The sequence below is a fragment of the Rhamphochromis longiceps genome, linkage group LG13 (genome assembly GCF_057381845.1).
Source record: "Rhamphochromis longiceps isolate RC_006_pf linkage group LG13, R_longiceps_female_GT1.1, whole genome shotgun sequence".
Classification (NCBI taxonomy): Eukaryota; Metazoa; Chordata; class Actinopteri; order Cichliformes; family Cichlidae; genus Rhamphochromis; species Rhamphochromis longiceps.
In genome coordinates, this window is record NC_140569.1 from 33,980,550 (window position 1) to 34,005,167 (window position 24,618).

Here is a 24,618-nt window from a genome sequence, read left to right on the forward strand (position 1 = left end):
ATTCCGGAACCTTTGTGCATTCCGGAACTCTGAACATTCCGGAACCTTGGTGCATTCCGGAACTCTGAACATTCCGGAACTCTGAACATTCCGGAACTCTGAACACTCCGGAACCTTGGTGCATTCCGGAACCTTGGTGCATTCCGGAATTCCGAACATTCCGGAACCTTGGTACATTCCGGAATTCCGAACATTCCGGAACCTTGGTGCATTCCGGAACTCTGAACATTCCGGAACCTTGGTGCATTCCGGAACTCTGAACATTCCGGAACTCTGAACATTCCGGAACTCTGAACACTCCGGAACCTTGGTACATTCCGGAATTCCGAACATTCCGGAACCTTGGTGCATTCCGGAACTCTGAACATTCCGGAACCTTTGTGCATTCCGGAACCTTGGTGCATTCCAGAATTCTGAACATTCCGGAATTCCGAACATTCCGGAACCTTGGTGCATTCCGGAACCTTGGTGCATTCCGGAACTCTGAACATTCCGGAATTCCGAACATTCCGGAACCTTGGTGCATTCCGGAACTCTGAACATTCCGGAATTCCGAACATTCCGGAACCTTGGTGCATTCCGGAACTCTGAACATTCCGGAATTCCGAACATTCCGGAACCTTGGTACATTCCGGAACTCTGAACATTCCGGAACCTTGGTGCATTCCGGAACTCTGAACATTCCGGAATTCCGAACATTCCGGAACCTTGGTACATTCTGGAACTCTGAACATTCCGGAATTCCGAACATTCCGGAACCTTTGTGCATTCCGGAACTCTGAACATTCCGGAACCTTGGTGCATTCCGGAACTCTGAACATTCCGGAATTCCGAACATTCCGGAACCTTGGTGCATTCCGGAACTCTGAACATTCCGGAATTCCGAACATTCCGGAACCTTGGTGCATTCCGGAACTCTGAACATTCCCGGAATTCCGAACATTCCGGAACCTTGGTACATTCCGGAACTCTGAACATTCCGGAACCTTGGTGCATTCCGGAACTCTGAACATTCCGGAATTCCGAACATTCCGGAACCTTGGTACATTCCGGAACTCTGAACATTCCGGAATTCCGAACATTCCGGAACCTTTGTGCATTCCGGAATTCCGAACATTCCGGAACCTTGGTGCATTCCGGAACTCTGAACATTCCGGAATTCCGAACATTCCGGAACCTTGGTGCATTCCGGAACTCTGAACATTCCGGAATTCCGAACATTCCGGAACCTTGGTGCATTCCGGAACTCTGAACATTCCCGGAATTCCGAACATTCCGGAACCTTGGTACATTCCGGAACTCTGAACATTCTGGAACCTTGGTGCATTCCGGAACTCTGAACATTCCGGAATTCCGAACATTCCGGAACCTTGGTACATTCCGGAACTCTGAACATTCTGGAACCTTGGTGCATTCCGGAACTCTGAACATTCCGGAATTCCGAACATTCCGGAACCTTTGTGCATTCCGGAATTCCGAACATTCCGGAACCTTGGTACATTCCGGAACTCTGAACATTCCGGAACTCTGAACACTCCGGAACCTTGGTACATTCCGGAATTCCGAACATTCCGGAACCTTGGTACATTCCGGAACTCTGAACATTCTGGAACCTTGGTACATTCCGGAACTCTGAACATTCCGGAATTCCGAACATTCCGGAACCTTTGTGCATTCCGGAATTCCGAACATTCCGGAACCTTGGTACATTCCGGAACTCTGAACATTCCGGAACTCTGAACACTCCGGAACCTTGGTACATTCCGGAATTCCGAACATTCCGGAACCTTGGTGCATTCCGGAACTGAACATTCCGGAACCTTTGTGCATTCCGGAACCTTGGTGCATTCCAGAATTCTGAACATTCCGGAATTCCGAACATTCCGGAACCTTGGTGCATTCCGGAACCTTGGTGCATTCCGGAACTCTGAACATTCCGGAATTCCGAACATTCCGGAACCTTGGTGCATTCCGGAACTCTGAACATTCCGGAATTCCGAACATTCCGGAACCTTGGTGCATTCCGGAACTCTGAACATTCCGGAATTCCGAACATTCCGGAACCTTGGTACATTCCGGAACTCTGAACATTCCGGAACCTTGGTGCATTCCGGAACTCTGAACATTCCGGAATTCCGAACATTCCGGAACCTTGGTACATTCCGGAACTCTGAACATTCCGGAATTCCGAACATTCCGGAACCTTTGTGCATTCCGGAACTCTGAACATTCCGGAACCTTGGTGCATTGCGGAACTCTGAACATTCCGGAACTCTGAACATTCCGGAACTCTGAACACTCCGGAACCTTGGTGCATTCCGGAATTCCGAACATTCCGGAACCTTGGTGCATTCCGGAACTCTGAACATTCTGGAATTCCGAACATTCCGGAACCTTGGTGCATTCCGGAACTCTGAATTCCGGAACCTTGGTGCATTCCGGAATTCCGAACATTCCGGAACCTTGGTGCATTCCGGAACTCTGAACATTCCGGAATTCCGAACATTCCGGAACCTTGGTGCATTCCGGAACCTTGGTGCATTCCGGAACTCTGAACATTCCGGAATTCCGAACATTCCGGAACCTTGGTGCATTCCGGAACTCTGAACATTCCGGAATTCCGAACATTCCGGAACCTTGGTGCATTCCGGAACTCTGAACATTCCGGAACTCTGAACATTCCGGAACCTTGGTGCATTCCGGAACTCTGAACATTCCGGAATTCCGAACATTCCGGAACCTTGGTACATTCCGGAACTCTGAACATTCCGGAATTCCGAACATTCCGGAACCTTGGTGCATTCCGGAACCTTGGTGCATTCCGGAACTCTGAACATTCCGGAATTCCGAACATTCCGGAACCTTGGTGCATTCCGGAACTCTGAACATTCCGGAATACCGAACATTCCGGAACCTTGGTGCATTCCGGAACCTTGGTGCATTCCGGAACTCTGAACATTCCGGAATTCCGAACATTCCGGAACCTTGGTGCATTCCGGAACTCTGAACATTCCGGAATTCCGAACATTCCGGAACCTTGGTGCATTCCGGAACTCTGAACATTCCGGAATTCCGAACATTCCGGAACCTTGGTGCATTCCGGAACTCTGAACATTCCGGAACTCTGAACATTCCGGAACCTTGGTGCATTCCGGAACTCTGAACATTCCGGAATTCCGAACATTCCGGAACCTTTGTGCATTCCGGAACTCTGAACATTCCGGAACCTTGGTGCATTCCGGAACTCTGAACATTCCGGAACTCTGAACATTCCGGAACTCTGAACACTCCGGAACCTTGGTACATTCCGGAATTCCGAACATTCCGGAACCTTGGTGCATTCCGGAACTCTGAACATTCCGGAACCTTTGTGCATTCCGGAACCTTGGTGCATTCCAGAATTCTGAACATTCCGGAATTCCGAACATTCCGGAACCTTGGTGCATTCCGGAACCTTGGTGCATTCCGGAACTCTGAACATTCCGGAATTCCGAACATTCCGGAACCTTTGTGCATTCCGGAACTCTGAACATTCCGGAACCTTGGTGCATTCCGGAACTCTGAACATTCCGGAACTCTGAACATTCCGGAACTCTGAACACTCCGGAACCTTGGTGCATTCCGGAATTCCGAACATTCCGGAACCTTGGTGCATTCCGGAACTCTGAACATTCCGGAACCTTTGTGCATTCCGGAACCTTGGTGCATTCCAGAATTCTGAACATTCCGGAATTCCGAACATTCCGGAACCTTGGTGCATTCCGGAACTGTGAACATTCCGGAATTCCGAACATTCCGGAACCTTGGTGCATTCCGGAACTCTGAACATTCCGGAATTCCGAACATTCCGGAACCTTGGTGCATTCCGGAACTCTGAACATTCCGGAATTCCGAACATTCCGGAACCTTTGTGCATTCCGGAACTCTGAACATTCCGGAACCTTGGTGCATTCCGGAACTCTGAACATTCCGGAACCTTGGTGCATTCCGGAATTCCGAACATTCCGGAACCTTGGTGCATTCCGGAACTGAACATTCCGGAACCTTGGTGGATTCCGGAACTCTGAACATTCCGGAACCTTGGTGCATTCCGGAACTCTGAACATTCCGGAATTCCGAACATTCCGGAACCTTGGTGCATTCCGGAACTGTGAACATTCCGGAATTCCGAACATTCCGGAACCTTGGTGCATTCCGGAACTCTGAACATTCCGGAATTCCGAACATTCCGGAACCTTGGTGCATTCTGGAACTCTGAACATTCCAGAACTCTGAACATTCCGGAACCTTGGTACATTCCGGAATTCCGAACATTCCAGAACTCTGAACATTCCGGAATTCCGAACATTCCGGAACCTTGGTACATTCCGGAACTCTGAACATTCCGGAACCTTGGTGCATTCCGGAACTCTGAACATTCCGGAATTCCGAACATTCCGGAACCTTGGTACATTCCGGAACTCTGAACATTCCGGAATTCCGAACATTCCGGAACCTTTGTGCATTCCGGAACTCTGAACATTCCGGAACCTTGGTGCATTCCGGAACTCTGAACATTCCGGAACTCTGAACATTCCGGAACTCTGAACACTCCGGAACCTTGGTGCATTCCGGAATTCCGAACATTCCGGAACCTTGGTGCATTCCGGAACTCTGAACATTCCGGAACCTTTGTGCATTCCGGAACCTTGGTGCATTCCAGAATTCTGAACATTCCGGAATTCCGAACATTCCGGAACCTTGGTGCATTCCGGAACTGTGAACATTCCGGAATTCCGAACATTCCGGAACCTTGGTGCATTCCGGAACTCTGAACATTCCGGAATTCCGAACATTCCGGAACCTTGGTGCATTCCGGAACTCTGAACATTCCGGAATTCCGAACATTCCGGAACCTTTGTGCATTCCGGAACTCTGAACATTCCGGAACCTTGGTGCATTCCGGAACTCTGAACATTCCGGAACCTTGGTGCATTCCGGAATTCCGAACATTCCGGAACCTTGGTGCATTCCGGAACTGAACATTCCGGAACCTTGGTGGATTCCGGAACTCTGAACATTCCGGAACCTTGGTGCATTCCGGAACTCTGAACATTCCGGAATTCCGAACATTCCGGAACCTTGGTGCATTCCGGAACTGTGAACATTCCGGAATTCCGAACATTCCGGAACCTTGGTGCATTCCGGAACTCTGAACATTCCGGAATTCCGAACATTCCGGAACCTTGGTGCATTCTGGAACTCTGAACATTCCAGAACTCTGAACATTCCGGAACCTTGGTACATTCCGGAATTCCGAACATTCCAGAACTCTGAACATTCCGGAATTCCGAACATTCCGGAACCTTGGTACATTCCGGAACTCTGAACATTCCGGAACCTTGGTGCATTCCGGAACTCTGAACATTCCGGAATTCCGAACATTCCGGAACCTTGGTACATTCCGGAACTCTGAACATTCCGGAATTCCGAACATTCCGGAACCTTTGTGCATTCCGGAACTCTGAACATTCCGGAACCTTGGTGCATTCCGGAACTCTGAACATTCCGGATCTCTGAACATTCCGGAACTCTGAACACTCCGGAACCTTGGTGCATTCCGGAATTCCGCACATTCCGGAACCTTGGTGCATTCCGGAACTCTGAACATTCCGGAACCTTTGTGCATTCCGGAACCTTGGTGCATTCCAGAATTCTGAACATTCCGGAATTCCGAACATTCCGGAACCTTGGTGCATTCCGGAACTGTGAACATTCCGGAATTCCGAACATTCCGGAACCTTGGTGCATTCCGGAACTCTGAACATTCCGGAATTCCGAACATTCCGGAACCTTGGTGCATTCCGGAACTCTGAACATTCCGGAATTCCGAACATTCCGGAACCTTTGTGCATTCCGGAACTCTGAACATTCCGGAACCTTGGTGCATTCCGGAACTCTGAACATTCCGGAACCTTGGTGCATTCCGGAATTCCGAACATTCCGGAACCTTGGTGCATTCCGGAACTGAACATTCCGGAACCTTGGTGGATTCCGGAACTCTGAACATTCCGGAACCTTGGTGCATTCCGGAACTCTGAACATTCCGGAATTCCGAACATTCCGGAACCTTGGTGCATTCCGGAACTGTGAACATTCCGGAATTCCGAACATTCCGGAACCTTGGTGCATTCCGGAACTCTGAACATTCCGGAATTCCGAACATTCCGGAACCTTGGTGCATTCTGGAACTCTGAACATTCCAGAACTCTGAACATTCCGGAACCTTGGTACATTCCGGAATTCCGAACATTCCAGAACTCTGAACATTCCGGAATTCCGAACATTCCGGAACCTTGGTGCATTCCGGAACTCTGAACATTCCGGAACCTTGGTGCATTCCGGAATTCCGAACATTCCGGAACCTTGGTGCATTCCGGAACTCCGAACATTCCGGAACCTTGGTGCATTCCGGAATTCCGAACATTCCGGAACCTTGGTGCATTCCGGAACCTTGGTGCATTCCGGAACTCTGAACATTCCGGAATTCCGAACATTCCGGAACCTTTGTGCATTCCGGAACTCTGAACATTCCGGAACCTTGGTGCATTCCGGAACTCTGAACATTCCGGAACTCTGAACATTCCGGAACTCTGAACACTCCGGAACCTTGGTGCATTCCGGAATTCCGAACATTCCGGAACCTTGGTGCATTCCGGAACTCTGAACATTCCGGAACCTTTGTGCATTCCGGAACCTTGGTGCATTCCGGAACTGTGAACATTCCGGAATTCCGAACATTCCGGAACCTTGGTGCATTCCGGAACTCTGAACATTCCGGAATTCCGAACATTCCGGAACCTTGGTGCATTCCGGAACTCTGAACATTCCGGAATTCCGAACATTCCGGAACCTTTGTGCATTCCGGAACTCTGAACATTCCGGAACCTTGGTGCATTCCGGAACTCTGAACATTCCGGAACCTTGGTGCATTCCGGAATTCCGAACATTCCGGAACCTTGGTGCATTCCGGAACTGAACATTCCGGAACCTTGGTGGATTCCGGAACTCTGAACATTCCGGAACCTTGGTGCATTCCGGAACTCTGAACATTCCGGAATTCCGAACATTCCGGAACCTTGGTGCATTCCGGAACTGTGAACATTCCGGAATTCCGAACATTCCGGAACCTTGGTGCATTCCGGAACTCTGAACATTCCGGAATTCCGAACATTCCGGAACCTTGGTGCATTCTGGAACTCTGAACATTCCAGAACTCTGAACATTCCGGAACCTTGGTACATTCCGGAATTCCGAACATTCCAGAACTCTGAACATTCCGGAATTCCGAACATTCCGGAACCTTGGTACATTCCGGAACTCTGAACATTCCGGAACCTTGGTGCATTCCGGAACTCTGAACATTCCGGAATTCCGAACATTCCGGAACCTTGGTACATTCCGGAACTCTGAACATTCCGGAATTCCGAACATTCCGGAACCTTTGTGCATTCCGGAACTCTGAACATTCCGGAACCTTGGTGCATTCCGGAACTCTGAACATTCCGGAACTCTGAACATTCCGGAACTCTGAACACTCCGGAACCTTGGTGCATTCCGGAATTCCGAACATTCCGGAACCTTGGTGCATTCCGGAACTCTGAACATTCCGGAACCTTTGTGCATTCCGGAACCTTGGTGCATTCCAGAATTCTGAACATTCCGGAATTCCGAACATTCCGGAACCTTGGTGCATTCCGGAACTGTGAACATTCCGGAATTCCGAACATTCCGGAACCTTGGTGCATTCCGGAACTCTGAACATTCCGGAATTCCGAACATTCCGGAACCTTGGTGCATTCCGGAACTCTGAACATTCCGGAATTCCGAACATTCCGGAACCTTTGTGCATTCCGGAACTCTGAACATTCCGGAACCTTGGTGCATTCCGGAACTCTGAACATTCCGGAACCTTGGTGCATTCCGGAATTCCGAACATTCCGGAACCTTGGTGCATTCCGGAACTGAACATTCCGGAACCTTGGTGGATTCCGGAACTCTGAACATTCCGGAACCTTGGTGCATTCCGGAACTCTGAACATTCCGGAATTCCGAACATTCCGGAACCTTGGTGCATTCCGGAACTGTGAACATTCCGGAATTCCGAACATTCCGGAACCTTGGTGCATTCCGGAACTCTGAACATTCCGGAATTCCGAACATTCCGGAACCTTGGTGCATTCTGGAACTCTGAACATTCCAGAACTCTGAACATTCCGGAACCTTGGTACATTCCGGAATTCCGAACATTCCAGAACTCTGAACATTCCGGAATTCCGAACATTCCGGAACCTTGGTGCATTCCGGAACTCTGAACATTCCGGAACCTTGGTGCATTCCGGAATTCCGAACATTCCGGAACCTTGGTGCATTCCGGAACTCTGAACATTCCGGAACCTTGGTGCATTCCGGAATTCCGAACATTCCGGAACCTTGGTGCATTCCGGAACTCCGAACATTCCGGAACCTTGGTGGATTCCGGAACTCTGAACATTCCGGAACCTTGGTGCATTCCGGAACTCTGAACATTCCGGAACCTTGGTGGATTCCGGAACTCTGAACATTCCGGAACTCTGAACATTCCGGAATTCCGAACATTCCGGAACCTTGGTGCATTCCGGAACTCTGAACATTCCGGAATTCCGAACATTCCGGAACCTTGGTGCATTCCGGAACCTTGGTGCATTCCGGAATTCCGAACATTCCGGAACCTTGGTGCATTCCGGAACTCTGAACATTCCGGAATTCCGAACATTCCGGAACCTTGGTGCATTCCGGAACTCTGAACATTCCGGAACTCTGAACATTCCGGAAATCCGAACATTCCGGAACCTTGGTGCATTCCGGAACTCTGAACATTCCGGAACTCCGAACATTCCGGAACCTTGGTGCATTCTGGAATTCTGAACATTCCGGAATTCCGAACATTCCGGAACCTTGGTGCATTCCGGAACTCTGAACATTCCGGAACCTTGGTGCATTCCGGAATTCTGAACATTCCGGAATTCCGAACATTCCGGACCTTGGTGCATTCCGGAATTCCGAACATTCCGGAACCTTGGTGCATTCCGGAATTCTGAACATTCCGGAACCTTGGTGCATTCCGGAACCTTGGTGCATTCCGGAATTCCGAACATTCCGGAACCTTGGTGGATTCCGGAACCTTGGTGCATTCCGGAACTCTGAACATTCCGGAACTCTGAACATTCCGGAATTCCGAACATTCCGGAACCTTGGTGCATTCCGGAATTCCGAGCATTCTGGAACTCTGAACATTCCGGAACCTTTGTGCATTCCGGAACTCTGAACATTCCGGAACCTTGGTGCATTCCGGAACCTTGGTGCATTCCGGAACTCTGAACATTCCGGAACTCTGAACATTCCGGAATTCCGAACATTCCGGAACCTTGGTGCATTCCGGAACCTTGGTGCATTCCGGAATTCCGAACATTCCGGAACCTTGGTGCATTCCGTTATTCCGAACATTCCGGAACCTTGGTGCATTCCGGAACTCTGAACATTCCGGAACTCCGAACATTCCGGAACCTTGGTGCATTCCGGAATTCTGAACATTCCGGAATTCCGAACACTCCGGAACTCTGAACATTCCGGAATTCCGAACACTCCGGAACTCTGAACATTCCGTAATTCCGAACATTCCGGAACCTTTGTGCATTCCGGAATTCTGAACACTCCGGAATTTCGAACATTCCGGAACCTTGGTGCATTCCGGAATTCTGAACATTCCGGAACCTTGATGCATTCCGGAACTCTGAACATTCTAGAACCTTGGTTCATTCCGGAATTCCGAACATTACGGAACCTTGGTGCAATCCGGAATTCTGAACATTCCGGAACCTTGATGCATTCCGGAACTCTGAACACTCCGGAATTCCGAACATTCCGGAACCTTGGTGCATTCCGGAATTCTGAACATTCCGGAACCTTGATGCATTCCGGAACTCTGAACATTCCGGAATTCCCAACATTCCGGAACCTTGGTGCATTCCGGAACTCTGAACATTCCAGAACCTTGGTACATTCCGGAATTCCGAACATCCGGAACCTTGGTGGATTCCGGAACTCTGAACATTCCGGAATTCCGAACATTCCGGAATTCCGAACATTCCGGAACCTTGGTGCATTCCGGAATTCCGAACATTCCGGAAGCTTGGTGCTTTCCGGAACCTTGGTGCACCAGAGTTCCGGAATGCACAAAAGTTCCGGAATGTTCAGAGTTCCGGAACGTTCAGAGTTCCGGAATGCACCAAGGTTCCGGAATGTTCGGAATTCCGGAATGTTCAGAGTTCCGGAATGCACCAAGGTTCCGGAATGTTCGGAATTCCGGAATGTTCAGAGTTCCGGAATGCACCAAGGTTCCGGAATGTTCGGAATTCCGGAATGTTCAGAGTTCCGGAATGCACCAAGGTTCCGGAATGTTCGGAATTCCGGAATGTTCAGAGTTCCGGAATGCACCAAGGTTCCGGAATGTTCGGAATTCCGGAATGTTCAGAGTTCCGGAATGCACCAAGGTTCCGGAATGTTCGGAATTCCGGAATGCACCAAGGTTCCGGAATGTTCGGAATTCCGGAATGCACCAAGGTTCCGGAATGCACCAAGGTTCCGGAATGCACCAAGGTTCCGGAATGTACCAAGGTTCCGGAATGTTCAGAGTTTCGGAATGCACCAAGGTTCCGGAATGTTCGGAGTTCCGGAAGGCACCAAGGTTCCGGAATGTTCGGAATTCCGGAATGCACCAAGGTTCCGGAATGTTCGGAATTCCGGAATGCACCAAGGTTCCGGAATGTTCGGAATTCCGGAATGCACCAAGGTTCCGGAATGTTCGAAATTCCGGAATGCACCAAGGTTCCGGAATGTTCGGAATTCCGGAATGTTCAGAGTTCCGGAATGCACCAAGGTTCCGGAATGTTCGGAATTCCGGAATGCACCAAGGTTCCGGAATGTTCGGAATTCCGGAATGTTCAGAGTTCCGGAATGCACCAAGGTTCCGGAATGTTCGGAATTCCGGAATGCACCAAGGTTCCGGAATGCACCAAGGTTCCGGAATGCACCAAGGTTCCGGAATGTTCGGAATTCCGGAATGTTCAGAGTTCCGGAATGTACCAAGGTTCCGGAATGTTCAGAGTTCCAGAATGCACCAAGGTTCCGGAATGTTCAGAGTTCCAGAATGCTCCAAGGTTCCGGAATGTTCGGAATTCCGGAATGCACCAAGGTTCCGGAATGTTCGGAATTCCGGAATGCACCAAGGTTCCGGAATGTTCGGAATTCCGGAATGCACCAAGGTTCCGGAATGTTCGGAATTCCGGAATGCACCAAGGTTCCGGAATGTTCGGAATTCCGGAATGCACCAAGGTTCCGGAATGTTCGGAATTCCGGAATGTTCAGAGTTCCGGAATGTTCGGAATTCCGGAATGCACCAAGGTTCCGGAATGTTCGGAATTCCGGAATGTTCAGAGTTCCGGAATGTTCATAGTTCCGGAATGCACCAAGGTTCCGGAATGTTCGGAATTCCGGAATGTACCAAGGTTCCGGAATGTTCAGACTTCCGGAATGCACCAAGGTTCCGGAATGTACCAAGGTTCCGGAATGTTCAGAGTTCCAGAATGCACCAAGGTTCTGGAATGTTCAGAGTTCCGGAATGCACCAAGGTTCCGGAATGTTCGGAATTCCGGAATGCACCAAGGTTCCGGAATGTTCGGAATTCCGGAATGCACCAAGGTTCCGGAATGTTCGGAATTCCGGAATGCACCAAGGTTCCGGAATGTTCGGAATTCCGGAATGTTCAGAGTTCCGGAATGTTCGGAATTCCGGAATGCACCAAGGTTCCGGAATGTTCGGAATTCCGGAATGTTCAGAGTTCCGGAATGTTCATAGTTCCGGAATGCACCAAGGTTCCGGAATGTTCGGAATTCCGGAATGTACCAAGGTTCCGGAATGTTCAGACTTCCGGAATGCACCAAGGTTCCGGAATGTACCAAGGTTCCGGAATGTTCAGAGTTCCAGAATGCACCAAGGTTCCGGAATGTTCGGAATTCCGGAATGCACCAAGGTTCCGGAATGTTCGGAATTCCGGAATGCACCAAGGTTCCGGAATGTTCGGAATTCCGGAATGCACCAAGGTTCCGGAATGTTCGGAATTCCGGAATGCACCAAGGTTCCGGAATGTTCGGAATTCCGGAATGCACCAAGGTTCCGGAGTGTTCGGAATTCCGGAATGCACCAAGGTTCCGGAATGTTCGGAATTCCGGAATGCACCAAGGTTCCGGAATGTTCGGAATTCCGGAATGTTCAGAGTTCCGGAATGTTCGGAATTCCGGAATGCACCAAGGTTCCGGAATGTTCGGAATTCCGGAATATACCAAGGTTCCGGAATGCACCAAGGTTCCGGAATGCACCAAGGTTCCGGAATGTTCGGAATTCCGGAATGTTCAGAGTTCCGGAATGTACCAAGGTTCCGGAATGTTCGGAATTCCGGAATGCACCAAGGTTCCGGAATGTTCGGAATTCCGGAATGCACCAAGGTTCCGGAATGTTCGGAATTCCGGAATGTTCAGAGTTCCGGAATGTTTGGAATTCCGGAATGCACCAAGGTTCCGGAATGTTCGGAATTCCGGAATATACCAAGGTTCCGGAATGCACCAAGGTTCCGGAATGCACCAAGGTTCCGGAATGTTCGGAATTCCGGAATGTTCAGAGTTCCGGAATGTACCAAGGTTCCGGAATGTTCGGAATTCCGGAATGCACCAAGGTTCCGGAATGTTCGGAATTCCGGAATGCACCAAGGTTCCGGAATGTTCGGAATTCCGGAATGCACCAAGGTTCCGGAATGTTCGGAATTCCGGAATGTTCAGAGTTCCGGAATGTTCGGAATTCCGGAATGCACCAAGGTTCCGGAATGTTCGGAATTCCGGAATATACCAAGGTTCCGGAATGCACCAAGGTTCCAGAATGCACCAAGGTTCCGGAATGTTCGGAATTCCGGAATGTTCAGAGTTCCGGAATGTACCAAGGTTCCGGAATGTTCAGAGTTCCAGAATGCACCAAGGTTCCGGAATGTTCAGAGTTCCGGAATGCACCAAGGTTCCGGAATGTTCGGAATTCCGGAATGCACCAAGGTTCCGGAATGTTCGGAATTCCGGAATGTTCAGAGTTCCGGAATGTTCGGAATTCCGGAATGCACCAAGGTTCCGGAATGCACCAAGGTTCCGGAATGCACCAAGGTTCCGGAATGTTCGGAATTCCGGAATGTTCGGAATTCCGGAATGTACCAAGGTTCCGGAATGCACCAAGGTTCCGGAATGTTCGGAATTCCGGAATGTTCAGAGTTCCGGAATGCACCAAGGTTCCGGAATGTTCGGAATTCCGGAATGTTCAGAGTTCCGGAATTCACCAAGGTTCCGGAATGCACCAAGGTTCCGGAATGCACCAAGGTTCCGGAATGTTCGGAATTCCGGAATGCACCAAGGTTCCGGAATGTTCGGAATTCCGGAATGCACCAAGGTTCCGGAATGTTCGGAATTCCGGAATGCACCAAGGTTCCGGAATGTTCGGAATTCCGGAATGCACCAAGGTTCCGGAATGTACCAAGGTTCCGGAATGTTCAGAGTTCCAGAATGCACCAAGGTTCCGGAATGTTCAGAGTTCCGGAATGCACCAAGGTTCCGGAATGTTCGGAATTCCGGAATGCACCAAGGTTCCGGAATGTTCGGAATTCCGGAATGCACCAAGGTTCCGGAATGCACCAAGGTTCCGGAATGCACCAAGGTTCCGGAATGTTCGGAATTCCGGAATGTTCAGAGTTCCGGAATGTACCAAGGTTCCGGAATGTTCAGAGTTTCGGAATGCACCAAGGTTCCGGAATGTTCGGAGTTCCGGAATGCACCAAGGTTCCGGAATGTTCGGAATTCCGGAATGCACCAAGGTTCCGGAATGTTCGGAATTCCGGAATGCACCAAGGTTCCGGAATGTTCGGAATTCCGGAATGCACCAAGGTTCCGGAATGTTCGGAATTCCGGAATGCACCAAGGTTCCGGAATGCACCAAGGTTCCGGAATGTTCGGAATTCCGGAATGTTCAGAGTTCCGGAATGCACCAAGGTTCCGGAATGTTCGGAATTCCTAGATGTACCAAGGTTCCGGAATGCACCAAGGTTCCGGAATGTTCAGAATTCCGGAATGTTCAGAGTTCCGGAATGCACCAAGGTTCCGGAATGTTCGGAATTCCGGAATGCACCAAGGTTCCGGAATGTTCAGACTTCCGGAATGCACCAAGGTTCCGGAATGTTCGGAATTCCGGAATGTTCAGAGTTCCGGAATGCACCAAGGTTCCGGAATGTTCGGAATTCCGGAATGCACCAAGGTTCCGGAATGTTCGGAATTCCGGAATGTACCAAGGTTCCGGAATGTTCAGACTTCCGGAATGCACCAAGGTTCCGGAATGTTCGGAATTCCGGAATGTTCAGAGTTCCGGAATGCACCAAGGTTCCGGAATGTTCGGAATTCCTAGATGTACCAAGGTTCCGGAATGCACCAAGGTTCCGGAATGTTCAGAATTCCGGAATGTTCAGAGTTCCGGAATGCACCAAGGTTCCGGAATGTTCGGAATTCCGGAATGCACCAAGGTTCCGGAATGTTCAGACTTCCGGAATGCACCAAGGTTCCGGAATGTTCGGAATTCCGGAATGTTCAGAGTTCCGGAATGCACCAAGGTTCCGGAATGTTCGGAGTTCCGGAATGTTCAGAGTTCCGGAATGTACCAAGGTTCCGGAATGTTCAGAGTTTCGGAATGCACCAAGGTTCCGGAATGTTCGGAGTTCCGGAATGCACCAAGGTTCCGGAATGTTCGGAATTCCGGAATGCACCAAGGTTCCGGAATGTTCGGAATTCCGGAATGCACCAAGGTTCCGGAATGCACCAAGGTTCCGGAATGCACCAAGGTTCCGGAATGTTCGGAATTCCGGAATGTTCAGAGTTCCGGAATGTACCAAGGTTCCGGAATGTTCAGAGTTTCGGAATGCACCAAGGTTCCGGAATGTTCGGAATTCCGGAATGCACCAAGGTTCCGGAATGTTCGGAATTCCGGAATGCACCAAGGTTCCGGAATGCACCAAGGTTCCGGAATGTTCGGAATTCCGGAATGCACCAAGGTTCCGGAATGTTCGGAATTCCGGAATGCACCAAGGTTCCGGAATGTTCGGAATTCCGGAATGCACCAAGGTTCCGGAATGTTCGGAATTCCGGAATGCACCAAGGTTCCGGAATGCACCAAGGTTCCGGAATGCACCAAGGTTCCGGAATGTTCGGAATTCCGGAATGTTCAGAGTTCCGGAATGTACCAAGGTTCCGGAATGTTCGGAGTTTCGGAATGCACCAAGGTTCCGGAATGTTCGGAGTTCCGGAATGCACCAAGGTTCCGGAATGTTCGGAATTCCGGAATGCACCAAGGTTCCGGAATGTTCGGAATTCCGGAATGCACCAAGGTTCCGGAATGTTCGGAATTCCGGAATGCACCAAGGTTCCGGAATGTTCGGAATTCCGGAATGCACCAAGGTTCCGGAATGCACCAAGGTTCCGGAATGTTCGGAATTCCGGAATGTTCAGAGTTCCGGAATGCACCAAGGTTCCGGAATGTTCGGAATTCCTAGATGTACCAAGGTTCCGGAATGCACCAAGGTTCCGGAATGTTCAGAATTCCGGAATGTTCAGAGTTCCGGAATGCACCAAGGTTCCGGAATGTTCGGAATTCCGGAATGTACCAAGGTTCCGGAATGTTCAGACTTCCGGAATGCACCAAGGTTCCGGAATGTTCGGAATTCCGGAATGTTCAGAGTTCCGGAATGCACCAAGGTTCCGGAATGTTCGGAATTCCGGAATGCACCAAGGTTCCGGAATGTTCGGAATTCCGGAATGTACCAAGGTTCCGGAATGTTCAGACTTCCGGAATGCACCAAGGTTCCGGAATGTTCGGAATTCCGGAATGTTCAGAGTTCCGGAATGCACCAAGGTTCCGGAATGTTCGGAATTCCGGAATGCACCAAGGTTCCGGAATGTTCGGAGTTCCGGAATGTTCAGAGTTCCGGAATGCACCAAGGTTCCGGAATGTTCGGAATTCCGGAATGCACCAAGGTTCCGGAATGTTCGGAATTCCGGAATGCACCAAGGTTCCGGAATGTTCGGAATTCCGGAATGCACCAAGGTTCCGGAATGCACCAAGGTTCCGGAATGCACCAAGGTTCCGGAATGTTCGGAATTCCGGAATGTTCAGAGTTCCAGAATGTACCAAGGTTCCGGAATGTTCGGAGTTTCGGAATGCACCAAGGTTCCGGAATGTTCGGAGTTCCGGAATGCACCAAGGTTCCGGAATGTTCGGAATTCCGGAATGCACCAAGGTTCCGGAATGCACCAAGGTTCCGGAATGTTCGGAATTCCGGAATGTTCAGAGTTCCGGAATGCACCAAGGTTCCGGAATGTTCGGAATTCCTAGATGTACCAAGGTTCCGGAATGCACCAAGGTTCCGGAATGTTCAGAATTCCGGAATGTTCAGAGTTCCGGAATGCACCAAGGTTCCGGAATGTTCGGAATTCCGGAATGTACCAAGGTTCCGGAATGTTCAGACTTCCGGAATGCACCAAGGTTCCGGAATGTTCGGAATTCCGGAATGTTCAGAGTTCCGGAATGCACCAAGGTTCCGGAATGTTCGGAATTCCGGAATGCACCAAGGTTCCGGAATGTTCGGAGTTCCGGAATGTTCAGAGTTCCGGAATGCACCAAGGTTCCGGAATGTTCGGAATTCCGGAATGCACCAAGGTTCCGGAATGCACCAAGGTTCCGGAATGTTCGGAATTCCGGAATGCACCAAGGTTCCGGAATGTACCAAGGTTCCGGAATGTTCAGAGTTCCAGAATGCACCAAGGTTCCGGAATGTTCAGAGTTCCGGAATGCACCAAGGTTCCGGAATGTTCGGAATTCCGGAATGCACCAAGGTTCCGGAATGTTCGGAATTCCGGAATGTTCAGAGTTCCGGAATGCACCAAGGTTCCGGAATGTTCGGAATTCCGGAATGCACCAAGGTTCCGGAATGTTCGGAGTTTCGGAATGTTCAGAGTTCCGGAATGCACCAAGGTTCCGGAATGTTCGGAATTCCGGAATGCACCAAGGTTCCGGAATGCACCAAGGTTCCGGAATGCACCAAGGTTCCGGAATGTTCGGAATTCCGGAATGCACCAAGGTTCCGGAATGTTCAGAGTTCCGGAATGCACCAAGGTTCCGGAATGTTCGGAATTCCGGAATGCACCAAGGTTCCGGAATGTTCGGAATTCCGGAATGCACCAAGGTTCCGGAATGTTCGGAATTCCGGAATGCACCAAGGTTCCGGAATGTTCGGAATTCCGGAATGCACCAAGGTTCCGGAATGCACCAAGGTTCCGGAATGCACCAAGGTTCCGGAATGTTCGGAATTCCGGAATGTTCAGAGTTCCGGAATGTACCAAGGTTCCGGAATGTTCAGACTTCCGGAATGCACCAAGGTTCCGGAATGTTCGGAATTCCGGAATGTTCAGAGTTCCGGAATGCACCAAGGTTCCGGAATGTTCGGAATTCCGGAATGCACCAAGGTTCCGGAATGTTCGGAGTTCCGGAATGTTCAGAGTTCCAGAATGCACCAAGGTTCCGGAATGCACCAAGGTTCCGGAATGCACCAAGGTTCCGGAATGTTCAGAATTCCGGAATGTTCAGAGTTCCGGAATGTACCAAGGTTCCGGAATGTTCAGAGTTCCAGAATGCACCAAGGTTCCGGAATGTTCAGAGTTCCGGAATGCTCCAAGGTTCCGGAATGTTCGGAATTCCGGAATGCACCAAGGTTCCGGAATGTTCGGAATTCCGGAATGCACCAAGGTTCCGGAATGTTCGGAATTCCGGAATGTTCAGAGTTCCGGAATGTTCGGAATTCCGGAATGCACCAAGGTTCCGGAATGTTCGGAATTCCGGAATGTTCAGAGTTCCGGAATGTTCATAGTTCCGGAATGCACCAAGGTTCCGGAATGTTCGGAATTCCGGAATGTACCAAGGTTCCGGAATGTTCAGACTTCCGGAATGCACCAAGGTTCCGGAATGTACCAAGGTTCCGGAATGTTCAGAGTTCCAGAATGCACCAAGGTTCTGGAATGTTCAGAGTTCCGGAATGCACCAAGGTTCCGGAATGTTCGGAATTCCGGAATGCACCAAGGTTCCGGAATGTTCGGAATTCCGGAATGCACCAAGGTTCCGGAATGTTCGGAATTCCGGAATGCACCAAGGTTCCGGAATGTTCGGAATTCCGGAATGCACCAAGGTTCCGGAATGTTCGGAATTCCGGAATGTTCAGAGTTCCGGAATGTTCGGAATTCCGGAATGCACCAAGGTTCCGGAATGTTCGGAATTCCGGAATATACCAAGGTTCCGGAATGCACCAAGGTTCCGGAATGCACCAAGGTTCCGGAATGTTCAGAGTTCCGGAATGTACCAAGGTTCCGGAATGTTCGGAGTTCCGGAATGCACCAAGGTTCCGGAATGTTCGGAGTTCCGGAATGCACCAAGGTTCCGGAATGTTCGGAGTTCCGGAATGCACCAAGGTTCCGGAATGTTCGGAATTCCGGAATGTTCAGAGTTCCGGAATGTTCGGAATTCCGGAATGCACCAAGGTTCCGGAATGCACCAAGGTTCCGGAATGCACCAAGGTTCCGGAATGTTCGGAATTCCGGAATGTTCGGAATTCCGGAATGTACCAAGGTTCCGGAATGCACCAAGGTTCCGGAATGTTCGGAATTCCGGAATGTTCAGAGTTCCGGAATGCACCAAGGTTCCGGAATGTTCGGAATTCCGGAATGTTCAGAGTTCCGGAATGCACCAAGGTTCCGGAATGTTCGGAATTCCGGAATGCACCGAGTTCCGGAATGCACCAAGGTTCCGGAATGCACCAAGGTTCCGGAATGCACCAAGGTTCCGGAATGTTCGGAATTCCGGAATGTTCAGAGTTCCGGAATGCACCAAGGTTCCGGAGTGTTCAGAGTTCCGGAATGCTCCAAGGTTCCGGAATGTTCGGAATTCCGGAATGCACCAAGGTTCCGGAATGTTCGGAATTCCGGAATGTACCAAGGTTCCGGAATGCACCAAGGTTCCGGAATGTTCGGAATTCCGGAATGCACCAAGGTTCCGGAATGTTCGGAATTCCGGAATGTTCAGAGTTCCGGAATGTTCGGAATTCCGGAATGCACCAAGGTTCCGGAATGTTCGGAATTCCGGAATGTTCAGAGTTCCGGAATGTTCAGACTTCCGGAATGCACCAAGGTTCCGGAATGTTCGGAATTCCGGAATGTTCAGAGTTCCGGAATGTTCGGAATTCCGGAATGCACCAAGGTTCCGGAATGTTTGGAATTCCGGAATGTTCAGAGTTCCGGAATGTTCAGAGTTCCGGAATGCACCAAGGTTCCGGAATGTTCGGAATTCCGGAATGCACCAAGGTTCCGGAATGTTCAGCCTTCCGGAATGCACCAAGGTTCCGGAATGTTCGGAATTCCGGAATGTTCAGAGTTCCGGAATGCACCAAGGTTCCGGAATGTTCGGAATTCCGGAATGCACCAAGGTTCCGGAATGCACCAAGGTTCCGGAATGTTCGGAATTCCGGAATGTTCAGAGTTCCGGAATGCACCAAGGTTCCGGAATGTTCGGAATTCCGGAATGTTCAGAGTTCCGGAATTTACCAAGGTTCCGGAATGCACCAAGGTTCCGGAATGTTCAGAATTCCGGAATGTTCAGAGTTCCGGAATGCACCAAGGTTCCGGAATGTTCGGAATTCCGGAATGCACCAAGGTTCCGGAATGTTCGGAATTCCGGAATGTTCAGAGTTCCGGAATGCACCAAGGTTCCGGAATGTTCGGAATTCCGGAATGTACCAAGGTTCCGGAATGCACCAAGGTTCCGGAATGTTCAGAATTCCGGAATGTTCAGAGTTCCGGAATGCACCAAGGTTCCGGAATGTTCGGAATTCCGGAATGTTCAGAGTTCCGGAATGCACCAAGGTTCCGGAATGTTCGGAATTCCGGAATGTACCAAGGTTCCGGAATGCACCAAGGTTCCGGAATGTTCAGAATTCCGGAATGTTCAGAGTTCCGGAATGCACCAAGGTTCCGGAATGTTCGGAATTCCGGAATGTACCAAGGTTCCGGAATGTTCAGACTTCCGGAATGCACCAAGGTTCCGGAATGTTCGGAATTCCGGAATGTTCAGAGTTCCGGAATGCACCAAGGTTCCGGAATGTTCGGAATTCCGGAATGCACCAAGGTTCCGGAATGTTCGGAATTCCGGAATGTTCAGAGTTCCGGAATGCACCAAGGTTCCGGAGTGTTCGGAATTCCGGAATGTTCAGAGTTCCGGAATGCACCAAGGTTCCGGAATGCACCAAGGTTCCGGAATGTTCGGAATTCCGGAATGTTCAGAGTTCCGGAATGCACCAAGGTTCCGGAATGTTCGGAATTCCGGAATGTTCAGAGTTCCGGAATGTTCAGAGTTCCGGAATGCACCAAGGTTCCGGAATGTTCGGAATTCCGGAATGTTCAGAGTTCCAGAATGCACCAAGGTTCCGGAATGTTCGGAATTCCGGAATGTTCAGAGTTCCGGAATGCACCAAGGTTCCGGAATGTTCGGAATTCCGGAATGCACCAAGGTTCCGGAATGTTCAGAATTCCGGAATGTTCAGAGTTCCGGAATCCACCAAGGTTCCGGAATGTTCAGAGTTCCGGAATGTTCAGAGTTCCGGAATCCACCAAGGTTCCGGAATGTTCAGAGTTCCGGAATGCACCAAGGTTCCGGAATGTTCAGAGTTCCGGAATCCACCAAGGTTCCGGAATGTTCAGAGTTCCGGAATGCACCAAGGTTCCGGAATGTTCAGAATACTGGAATGCACAAAGGTTCCGGAATGTTCAGAGTTCCGGAATGTTCAGAGTTCCGGAATGCACCAAGGTTCCGGAATGTTCAGAGTTCCGGAATGCACAAAGGTTCCGGAATGTTCGGAATTCCGGAATGTTCAGAGTTCCGGAATGCACCAAGGTTCCGGAATGTTCGGAATTCCGGAATGTTCAGAGTTCTGGAATGCACCAAGGTTCCGGAATGCACAAAGGTTCCGGAATGTTCAGAGTTCCGGAATGTTCAGAGTTCCGGAATGCACCAAGGTTCCGGAATGTTCGGAATTCCGGAATGTACCAAGGTTCCGGAGTGTTCAGAGTTCCGGAATGTTCAGAGTTCCAGAATGCACCAAGGTTCCGGAATGTTCAGAGTTCCGGAATGCACAAAGGTTCCGGAATGTTCGGAATTCCGGAATGTTCAGAGTTCCGGAATGCACCAAGGTTCCGGAATGTTCGGAATTCCGGAATGCACCAAGGTTCCGGAATGCACCAAGGTTCCGGAATGCACCAAGGTTCCGGAATGTTCGGAATTCCGGAATGTTCAGAGTTCCGGAATGCACCAAGGTTCCGGAATGTTCAGAGTTCCGGAATGCTCCAAGGTTCCGGAATGTTCGGAATTCCGGAATGCACCAAGGTTCCGGAATGTTCGGAATTCCGGAATGCACCAAGGTTCCGGAATGTTCGGAATTCCGGAATGTACCAAGGTTCCGGAATGCACCAAGGTTCCGGAATGTTCGGAATTCCGGAATGCACCAAGGTTCCGGAATGTTCGGAATTCCGGAATGTTCAGAGTTCCGGAATGTTCGGAATTCCGGAATGCACCAAGGTTCCGGAATGTTCGGAATTCCGGAATGTTCAGAGTTCCGGAATGCACCAAGGTTCCGGAATGTTCGGAATTCCGGAATGCACCAAGGTTCCGGAATACACCAAGGTTCCGGAATGCACCAAGGTTCCGGAATGTTCGGAATTCCGGAATGTTCAGAGTTCCGGAATGCACCAAGGTTCCGGAATGTTCGGAATTCCGGAATGTTCAGAGTTCCGGAATGCACCAAGGTTCCGGAATGTTCGGAATTCCGGAATGTTCAGAGTTCCGGAATGTTCCGAGTTCCGGAATGCACCAAGGTTCCGGAATGTTCGGAATTCCGGAATGTTCAGAGTTCCGGAATGCACCAAGGTTCCGGAATGTTCGGAATTCCGGAATGTACCAAGGTTCCGGAATGTTCAGACTTCCGGAATGCACCAAGGTTCCGGAATGTTCGGAATTCCGGAATGTTCAGAGTTCCGGAATGCACCGAGGTTCCGGAATGTTTGGAATTCCGGAATGCACCAAGGTTCCGGAATGTTCGGAATTCCGGAATGTTCAGAGTTCCGGAATGCACCAAGGTTCCGGAATGTTCGGAATTCCGGAATGTTCAGAGTTCCGGAATGTTCAGAGTTCCGGAATGCACCAAGGTTCCGGAATGTTCGGAATTCCGGAATGTTCAGAGTTCCGGAATGCACCAAGGTTCCGGAATGCACCAAGGTTCCGGAATGTTCGGAATTCCGGAATGTTCAGAGTTCCGGAATGTACCAAGGTTCCGGAATGTTCGGAATTCCGGAATGTTCAGAGTTCCGGAATGCACCAAGGTTCCGGAATGTTCGGAATTCCGGAATGCACCAAGGTTCCGGAATGTTCGGAATTCCGGAATGCACCAAGGTTCCGGAATGTTCGGAATTCCGGAATGCACCAAGGTTCCGGAATGCACCAAGGTTCCGGAATGCACCAAGGTTCCGGAATGTTCGGAATTCCGGAATGTTCAGAGTTCCAGAATGTACCAAGGTTCCGGAATGTTCGGAGTTTCGGAATGCACCAAGGTTCCGGAATGTTCGGAGTTCCGGAATGCACCAAGGTTCCGGAATGTTCGGAATTCCGGAATGCACCAAGGTTCCGGAATGCACCAAGGTTCCGGAATGTTCGGAATTCCGGAATGTTCAGAGTTCCGGAATGCACCAAGGTTCCGGAATGTTCGGAATTCCTAGATGTACCAAGGTTCCGGAATGCACCAAGGTTCCGGAATGTTCAGAATTCCGGAATGTTCAGAGTTCCGGAATGCACCAAGGTTCCGGAATGTTCGGAATTCCGGAATGTACCAAGGTTCCGGAATGTTCAGACTTCCGGAATGCACCAAGGTTCCGGAATGTTCGGAATTCCGGAATGTTCAGAGTTCCGGAATGCACCAAGGTTCCGGAATGTTCGGAATTCCGGAATGCACCAAGGTTCCGGAATGTTCGGAGTTCCGGAATGTTCAGAGTTCCGGAATGCACCAAGGTTCCGGAATGTTCGGAATTCCGGAATGCACCAAGGTTCCGGAATGCACCAAGGTTCCGGAATGTTCGGAATTCCGGAATGCACCAAGGTTCCGGAATGTACCAAGGTTCCGGAATGTTCAGAGTTCCAGAATGCACCAAGGTTCCGGAATGTTCAGAGTTCCGGAATGCACCAAGGTTCCGGAATGTTCGGAATTCCGGAATGCACCAAGGTTCCGGAATGTTCGGAATTCCGGAATGTTCAGAGTTCCGGAATGCACCAAGGTTCCGGAATGTTCGGAATTCCGGAATGCACCAAGGTTCCGGAATGTTCGGAGTTTCGGAATGTTCAGAGTTCCGGAATGCACCAAGGTTCCGGAATGTTCGGAATTCCGGAATGCACCAAGGTTCCGGAATGCACCAAGGTTCCGGAATGCACCAAGGTTCCGGAATGTTCGGAATTCCGGAATGCACCAAGGTTCCGGAATGTTCAGAGTTCCGGAATGCACCAAGGTTCCGGAATGTTCGGAATTCCGGAATGCACCAAGGTTCCGGAATGTTCGGAATTCCGGAATGCACCAAGGTTCCGGAATGTTCGGAATTCCGGAATGCACCAAGGTTCCGGAATGTTCGGAATTCCGGAATGCACCAAGGTTCCGGAATGCACCAAGGTTCCGGAATGCACCAAGGTTCCGGAATGTTCGGAATTCCGGAATGTTCAGAGTTCCGGAATGTACCAAGGTTCCGGAATGTTCAGACTTCCGGAATGCACCAAGGTTCCGGAATGTTCGGAATTCCGGAATGTTCAGAGTTCCGGAATGCACCAAGGTTCCGGAATGTTCGGAATTCCGGAATGCACCAAGGTTCCGGAATGTTCGGAGTTCCGGAATGTTCAGAGTTCCAGAATGCACCAAGGTTCCGGAATGCACCAAGGTTCCGGAATGCACCAAGGTTCCGGAATGTTCAGAATTCCGGAATGTTCAGAGTTCCGGAATGTACCAAGGTTCCGGAATGTTCAGAGTTCCAGAATGCACCAAGGTTCCGGAATGTTCAGAGTTCCGGAATGCTCCAAGGTTCCGGAATGTTCGGAATTCCGGAATGCACCAAGGTTCCGGAATGTTCGGAATTCCGGAATGCACCAAGGTTCCGGAATGTTCGGAATTCCGGAATGTTCAGAGTTCCGGAATGTTCGGAATTCCGGAATGCACCAAGGTTCCGGAATGTTCGGAATTCCGGAATGTTCAGAGTTCCGGAATGTTCATAGTTCCGGAATGCACCAAGGTTCCGGAATGTTCGGAATTCCGGAATGTACCAAGGTTCCGGAATGTTCAGACTT